We start from the raw sequence: 7,937 nt of genomic DNA on the forward strand, positions 1-7,937 counted from the left end.
ACCTGGAAGAAATGGATAAATTCTTGGACTCTTATAATCTTCCACGATTGAAAGAAGAGGATGTAGCATATCTAAACACCCCCATCACCATTGATGAAATAAAAATGGTAATCAAAAGTCTGCCCAAAAACAAAAGCCCAGGCTCAGATGGATTCACTAATGAATTCTATCAAACTTTCCAAGAGGAACTACTACCAATCCTGGCAAGACTCTTTCATGAAATTGAACAAGTGGAAACACTCCCAAATAGCTTTTATGAAGCCAACATCACCTTGATACCTAAACCAGACAGAGATGCTACGAAAAAAGAAATTACAGACCAATATCGCTGATGAATGCAGATGCAAAGATCCTCAACAAAATCCTGGCAAATAGGATTCAATACCTCATTAAGAAGATCATCCACTACGATCAAGTAGGTTTCATCCCAGGAATGCAAGGATGGTTTAACATCCGTAAGTCTATCAACATAATACACAACATCAACAACAAGAAAAATAAAAACCACATGATTATATCAATAGATGCAGAGAAAGCATTTGACAAGTTCCAACACCCATTCTTGATCAAAACTCTCAGCAAGATGGGAATGGAAGGAACCTTTCTCAATATAGTTAAGGCCATCTACCAAAAGCCAGTGGCAAATATTATCCTCAATGGAGAAAAACTAAAAGCTTCCCTCTAAATTCTGGCACAAGACAAGGCTGTCCTCTCTCACCACTCCTATTCAACATAGCACTGGAAGTACTTGCTATAGCGATTAGGCAAGAAAAAGATATCAAGGGAATCCAGATAGGAAAGGAAGAACTCAAGCTCTCACTGTTTGCAGATGACATGATGCTCTACTTAGAAAACCCTAAAGATACTACCAAAAAGCTTCTAGAAACAATAGACTCATATAGCAAGGTGGCAGGCTACAAAATTAACACACAAAAATCAATGGCCTTTCTATACACCAATAGTAATAAGGAAGAAATAGACATTAAGAAAACAACCCCATTCACAATAGTGCCACACAAACTCAAATATCTTGGAATCAACTTGACTAAAAATGTGAAAGACCTATACAACGAAAACTATAAAACTCTGCTCCAAGAAATAGGAGAGGACACGCGGAAATGGAAACACATACCCTGCTCATGGATTGGCAGGATTAACATCATCAAAATGGCAATACTCCCCAAGGCGTTATACAGATTCAATGCTATCCCTCTAAAGATACCTATGACATTCTTCAAAGAGGTAGATCAGGCACTTTTGAAATTTGTTTGGAACAATAAACACCCTAGAATAGCTAAAGCAATCATTGGGAAAAAGAATATGGGAGGAATTACTTTCCCCAACTTTAAACTTTACTACAAAGCAATAGTTATCAAAACAGCATGGTATTGGAATAAGGACAGACCCTCAGATCAGTGGAATAGGCTTGAATATTCAGAGAATGTTCCCCAGACATACAATCACCTAATTTTTGATAAAGGAGCAGGAAATCCTAAATGGAACAAGGAAAGCCTCTTCAACAAGTGGTGTTGGCACAACTGGCTAGCCACTTGCAAAAAATTGAACTTAGACCCCCAGCTAACATCATGTACGAAGGTAAAATCCAAATGGATTAAAGACCTCGATATCCGACCCCAAACCATAAGATATATAGAACAACACATAGGCAAAACTCTCCAGGACATTGAGACTTCAGGCATCTTCAAGGAGGAAACTGCACTCTCCAAGCAAGTGAAAACAGATATTAACAGATGGGAATATATTAAGTTGAGAAGCTTCTGCACCTCAAAGGAAATAGTGCCCAGGATACAAGAGCCACCCACTGAGTGGGAGAATCTATTCACCCAATACCCATCAGACAAAGGGCTAATCTCCAAAATATACAAGGCACTGACAGAAATTTACAAGAAAAAAACATCTAATCCCATCAAAAAATGGGGAGAAGAAATGAACAGACACTTTGACAAAGAAGAAATACAAATGGCCAAAAGACACATGAAGAAATGCTCCACATCACTAATCATCAGAGAGATGCAAATCAAAACAACAATGAGATACCACCTCACACCACAGAGAATGGCACACATCACAAAGAATGAGCACAAACAGTGCTGGCGGGGATTTGGAGAGAAAGGAACCCTTATCCACTGCTGGTGGGAATGCCGTCTAGTTCAACCTTTATGGAAAGCAATATGGAGATTCCTCCAAAAACTGGAAATCGAGCTCCCATACGATCCAGCTATACCACTCCTAGGAATATACCCTAAGAACACAAAAATACAATACAAAAATCCCTTCCTTACACCTATATTCATTGCAGCACTATTTACCATAGCAAGACTCTGGAAACAACCAAGATGCCCTTCAACAGACGAATGGCTAAAGAAACTGTGGTACATATACACAATGGAATATTATGCAGCTGTCAGGAGGGATGAAGTCATGAAATTTTCCTATACATGGATGTACACAGAATCTATTATGCTGAGTGAAATAAGTCAGAGAGAGAGAGAGAAAAACGCAGAATGGTCTCACTCATCTATGGGTTTTAAGAAAAATGAAAGACATTCTTGCAATAATAAATTTCAGACACAAAAGATAAAAGAGCTGGAAGTTCCAGCTCACCTCAGTAAGCTCACCACAAAGAGTGATGAGTTTAGTTAGAGAAATAACTACATTTTGAACTGTCCTAATATTGAGAATGTATGAGGGAAATGTAGAGCCTGTTTAGGGTACAGGCGGGGGTTGGGTGGGGAGGAGGGAGATTTGGGACTTGGGTGATGGGAATGTTGCACTGGTGATGGGTGGTGTTCCTTTTATGACTGAAACCCAAACACAATCATGTATGTAATCAAGGTGTTTAAATTAAAAAAAAAAAAAGAAAATTCAGTCTTTATCTGTCAACTGTAATTATCCTTACAAGTTAGTTTTTCTATCTTTATTATTACTACTATTTTCATGAAATGAATAGATATAGTATTTCAGATTAGCTACTATTATTTATATATAACAGAGATTTTAGGGAACATTAGACAGGGCACTTGCATCTCCTGAGTCTTGCTAGGAGTGATTCCTGAATGCTGAACTGGGAGTAAGCTTTGTGCAGTGTTAGTGTGATTTGAGTAACAAACAAACTAAAAGAAGTAGGTTTTGTAATCTACCTTTAGTAATATTACCTGTTGAAATAAGCTAGTATCATGAAAATATAATGTTATGAAATGAACTTTAACTATATGAAATATAAAGTTAGTTATGAAATGATAAATGATGAAATGATAAAAATTCCCCACAATTATAAATTAATAGTTTATATATTGTCATTGATTATAAACAAACATACACTTAAGAGAGAAATGATTAAAAACAGTTTTATTTGATAGAGAAGTTATCCAAGTTAATGAAACTTAACCCAAGGTTATGTTGCCTATAAATTTCGGGAGCAAAAGAATTTAAGGTTTTTTCTCTGAGGCTTGCTTACTTACATAATTAATTTATTAATTAATTGATTCACTCCTTTCTCAGGTTTCTACAGGTGGTACTCAGCAAACTGGATGTATGTGCAATTGGATTGAATCTGTATTGAATATGCCCAAGGAAGGTCTTAGCTGCTGTACTATCTCATGACCCCTGAAACATTTTTTAAAATTTAAAACAGTAAAACATTTTTTGCTTGTATGAATTTTTACCCCTCCTTTCTTTCTTTTTTTTTTCTTCTTACCTTCAAACAGAACTACATAACTTGAACCATCTTATTCTGCTTCACAAATTGAGAGGGGGAGAAATGGAGGGCACCAAGACCAAAACAATCATATGAACACTGAGTAGAAATAAAAAATGATCAGACTTAAACACCAAATCCAAAGCCAACTACAACAGAATCGATACCCAATCTACAACAAGCTAGACACAGAAGGGACCACTTATACTAGCAGCCCGGGGGGTGGGGGGGAAAGGAGGGGCAATATGGAATGCTGGGAACAAGGGTGGAGGGAAGACAACATTGGTGGTGGGAATGCCCCTGATTCAATGTCAGTATGTACCTAAAATACTACTGTGGATGATTTGTAATCCATTTTGGTCCAATTAAAAATCACTAATAAAAATAAAAAAGTGGAAGATGGTGGCTGGAATGCTGTTGTTGGTTGAATACAGTAGATTTGTACAAAAATTCTATAAACTTAAACAGTATTCTAGTCATATTACAAAACTATAGAAAATAAAATTTAAAATTACTTGGTACTTATGAATAATTATTACAATAATACATTGTTAAAACATTATAACATTGTGAATTTTTTTTTTTTTGGTTTTGAGTCACACCCAGCGGGCTCAGGGGTTACTCCTGACTCTGTGCTCAGAAATTGCTCCTGTCAGTCATGGGGACCATATGGATACTGGGAATAAAACTGGGATCCGTCCTGTGTTGGCCACATGCAAGGCAAATGCTCTACCACTGTGCTATTGCCCCGGCTCCAACAAGGTGAATATTAATAAACATTGCCTATACTTACTAATATTAAGCTAGTATGTCTTATTTCTTAAGAATGCTACAAATTGGTGTAAACTTTTATGTGTCATCCTTGCACAGGGTCCATGCTAATCTTTTCTGTATTCTTCCAATTTTAGTATATGTGCTACCGAAGTGAGTACCTGGTGTAAACTTTTAAATTTTCTCAACTTAATTCTTTGTTTTCTTATTTAGTTGTAGGTGTATGCTAGGGACATTTCGGCCTAAACTCAGTCTTATTTCTTTAAATTAGCTGATTAAGATTATTGTCTTTGCCAACTTTCCTACTGTTGTTAATATCTACTCTAACACCATTATATTTGGAAACATTTGAAATATCTTCCCTAGATTTTATACAATTTGTTTTGTGACCTATTATCTGGTCTATTTTGGGGAAATTTCCACTCTCACTTGAAAAATAAATGAGCATTGCTTCCTTTTTGACTTTTTATATGAATGATTTCTTCATTGCTGGATGTGGTATTTTTAAGCCTTTTCCTATTAATGTGTAACACACTTTGTATCCCTTCCATTCTGTCGCTAACTGCTTTATATATTTTAGTGCTTTTATATTATTACTTTCATGTTGTATATATACTGACAACAGATATATCAAAAACACTAACTGTTATTAATTATCCTGGAAGTAACTATCAACAAATCTACAAAAATTGTCAAGTTTTGGCAAGGATATTGAAAAAAGGAACTGTTGGGCACTACTGGTAAAAAACAAATGTAAATGAATATAGTCATTAGAAGAGTATGGGAACTTTAAAAACAGTAATATAAAAGATATCATTTAATCCAGAAACCCACTTTGTATATATAGCCAAATGGCATAAAATAAATACTTCAAAAATCATAAGTAGGTATAAAGATAGCTAAACAAGCTAAGCACTTGCTTTGTGTATGGGATGTAAATTCCCAGCAACCCACAGTTACTAAGCATAATGGACAGTGTCTGCTGCGCAAAAAGCTGGGAAGGGAGTAGTTCCTGAGCACAGAAGTATATGGTCAGAAAATGAACATTCACACATATAAGTATTCATATAATATATAGACATATATACTCATATTATATTCAATTTATACAAAGAATCAGGATGTGATGGGTAAGCAAGTATGAAGATACAATAACCACTGTATCAGATAAATGTGGAATTGGAATCTTACTCAGCATTGCAGAGAAGCAACCCTTTCATCTGTGACAACATGGGTGAAATCTAGAAGATATTATGCTAAGGGAAATAAACCGGACACAGGAAGAAAATACTGTTCTTTCTTATATATGGAATCTACGGTAGAAGTGATAGAACCAGATTAGAATAATATCAGTGGGTGAGAAAATAGAGAGATATTGATCAAAAGGTATACACATGAATTAGAATTTGATATCCTATGCATCTAATGTATTGCATGGTTACTATAAAATACTTTATTGTTATACTTGAATTTTGATAGTACAGTTAGGTACAGCAAAACAAAATAACTGTGAGTTTATGGCTATTTCAATTAACCTTTAATCTTTTCAAAATGTGTAGATTAAATTACCAGATTGTATCTTATAAATAAGACAACAAAATGAAGAGGTGTTATTTTTATTTCTTTAAAAAAACAATCAATTTGTCTAGTTTATCCCAAGGAACTTTATTCATTGATATGAAGTTTGCATTAAAACCAAACTTGTACACTTTGGGAAAAAAAAAGATACCAAAAATTGATTACCTCTGTATAGTCTTGGTATTACAAAGGTAAATACTAGCTGTTGTAAGAGATAACAACTAAAATCTCAGTGACTTAATAGGAAAAGTTTTATATTTTATTACTTAAAACCAATCCACAGTATGGGATTGTATGGGGTATAAATGAAGTCTGTGGTTTTCATTTGCCAGTTTGGCCTGCATAACAAGACACCACAGACTAAACTTAAAAAATGGAAATTAATTTTCTCATAGTTCAGGAGACTGTAAGATCAAGATGAAAGGTGCACAAGTTTAACTTTTGTGTGGTTTTTCTTTTTGGTTTACAAATTATATTTTTAAGGTGTGTGTGTGTGTGTGTGAGAGAGAGAGAGAGAGAGAGAGAGAGAGAGAAAGAGAGAGAAGAAGAAGAAGCCTTAATTTTATAAAATTTTCCATAGTTACTTCCTTAAGGGTCCTTATATGCAAACACAGGCACTCTGGAGTTAAAGATTCTGCATTTGACTTTGGGTTGGAATAGTGCAAATCCAAACAACTGCCTAAATAGTGTTTCACAAATCTGGCAGAAGGGCAGATAGAGAACCCACTGACACCTTAAGTGTCAACATACAACTTTCCAAGTCTGACATGCCAGATATCATAACAAATCATCTAACTGCTAATGAGACTGAAAGATGCTTAGAATGTGCCCAAGAGAAAATAAATGATATAGTGAATAGCCATCCATTTCTACTTGTTTGGTGTTCTAAGATGTGTGTGTGTGCGGGAGGGGAGGGGTAAAGGTTTTGGGGAGAGAAGCGTTGTTATCTTAGGTCTTTTTTTCTGTTCCTTGTACATTTTAAACCCCAGTTTCCCCCACCTACTTTATCATAGATCTACATAAGCTGAGGAAAAGTTTGGAGAAGGTATAGTGTAAGTCACATAAGGTTGACATGTTATGTTTAGGGAAACACAAATGCAAGGCAGTTTAAGAATGCAGGTACAAAAAGTAATGAAACTTTCCACCCCTCTTAATTTGAGTAGTTCTGAAACCAACACTATTCATTTTACTACCAGATGTGTGTATCGTATCTATATATATTCAAGAAATAAAAGTTCTAGATTTTCCTCCCATGATTTTTTTTTTGTAGAAGCAAATTAAAATAAGATTTTAGAAATAAAAGGGCAAAGCACATGCATTTTTCTTTATTCTCCACTCTTTGTTGCCACTGGTAAACCACAAGAACTTTGTACAAACATGGATGAAATAAATTTCTCTCCTCCATTTCAGATGCTACATTCTAGATGTCATTAGGTTCTTTTCTGGCACCACTTTCAGAATACATGACTGTTTAGGATAACATGTAGATTAACATCCACTGTCATTGAATGAAAGTCAATATACTGGGTTTCCCAGTGGAGACTTTAGGGTTTTCTAAGTAGAGTATCATGTCATCTGCAAACAGTGAGAGCTTGATTTCTTCCTTTCCTATCTGGATTCCCTTGATATCTTTTTCTTGTCTGATCGCTATAGCAAGCACTTCCAGTACTATGTAGAAGAGGAGTGGTGAGAGTGGACAGCCTTGACTTGTACCAGAATTTAGAGGAAAGGCTTTTAGTTTTTCTCCATTGAGGATAATATTTGCCATTGGCTTGTGGTAGATGGCTTTGACTAGATTGAGAAAGGTTCCTTCCATCCCCATCTTGCTGAGAGTTTTGATCAAGAATGGGTGTTGGACCTTGTCAAATAC

General features: G+C 35.4%; 1 pseudogene; it reads right to left on the reverse strand.

Annotated features, from left to right (window-relative positions):
- Positions 1-4,549: 4,549 nt before the first annotated feature.
- LOC126009792 (uncharacterized) lies at positions 4,550-4,650 on the reverse strand (annotated as a pseudogene).
- Positions 4,651-7,937: the final 3,287 nt, after the last annotated feature.

Source organism: Suncus etruscus, chromosome 5 (genome assembly GCF_024139225.1).
Source record: "Suncus etruscus isolate mSunEtr1 chromosome 5, mSunEtr1.pri.cur, whole genome shotgun sequence".
Taxonomy (NCBI): Eukaryota; Metazoa; Chordata; class Mammalia; order Eulipotyphla; family Soricidae; genus Suncus; species Suncus etruscus.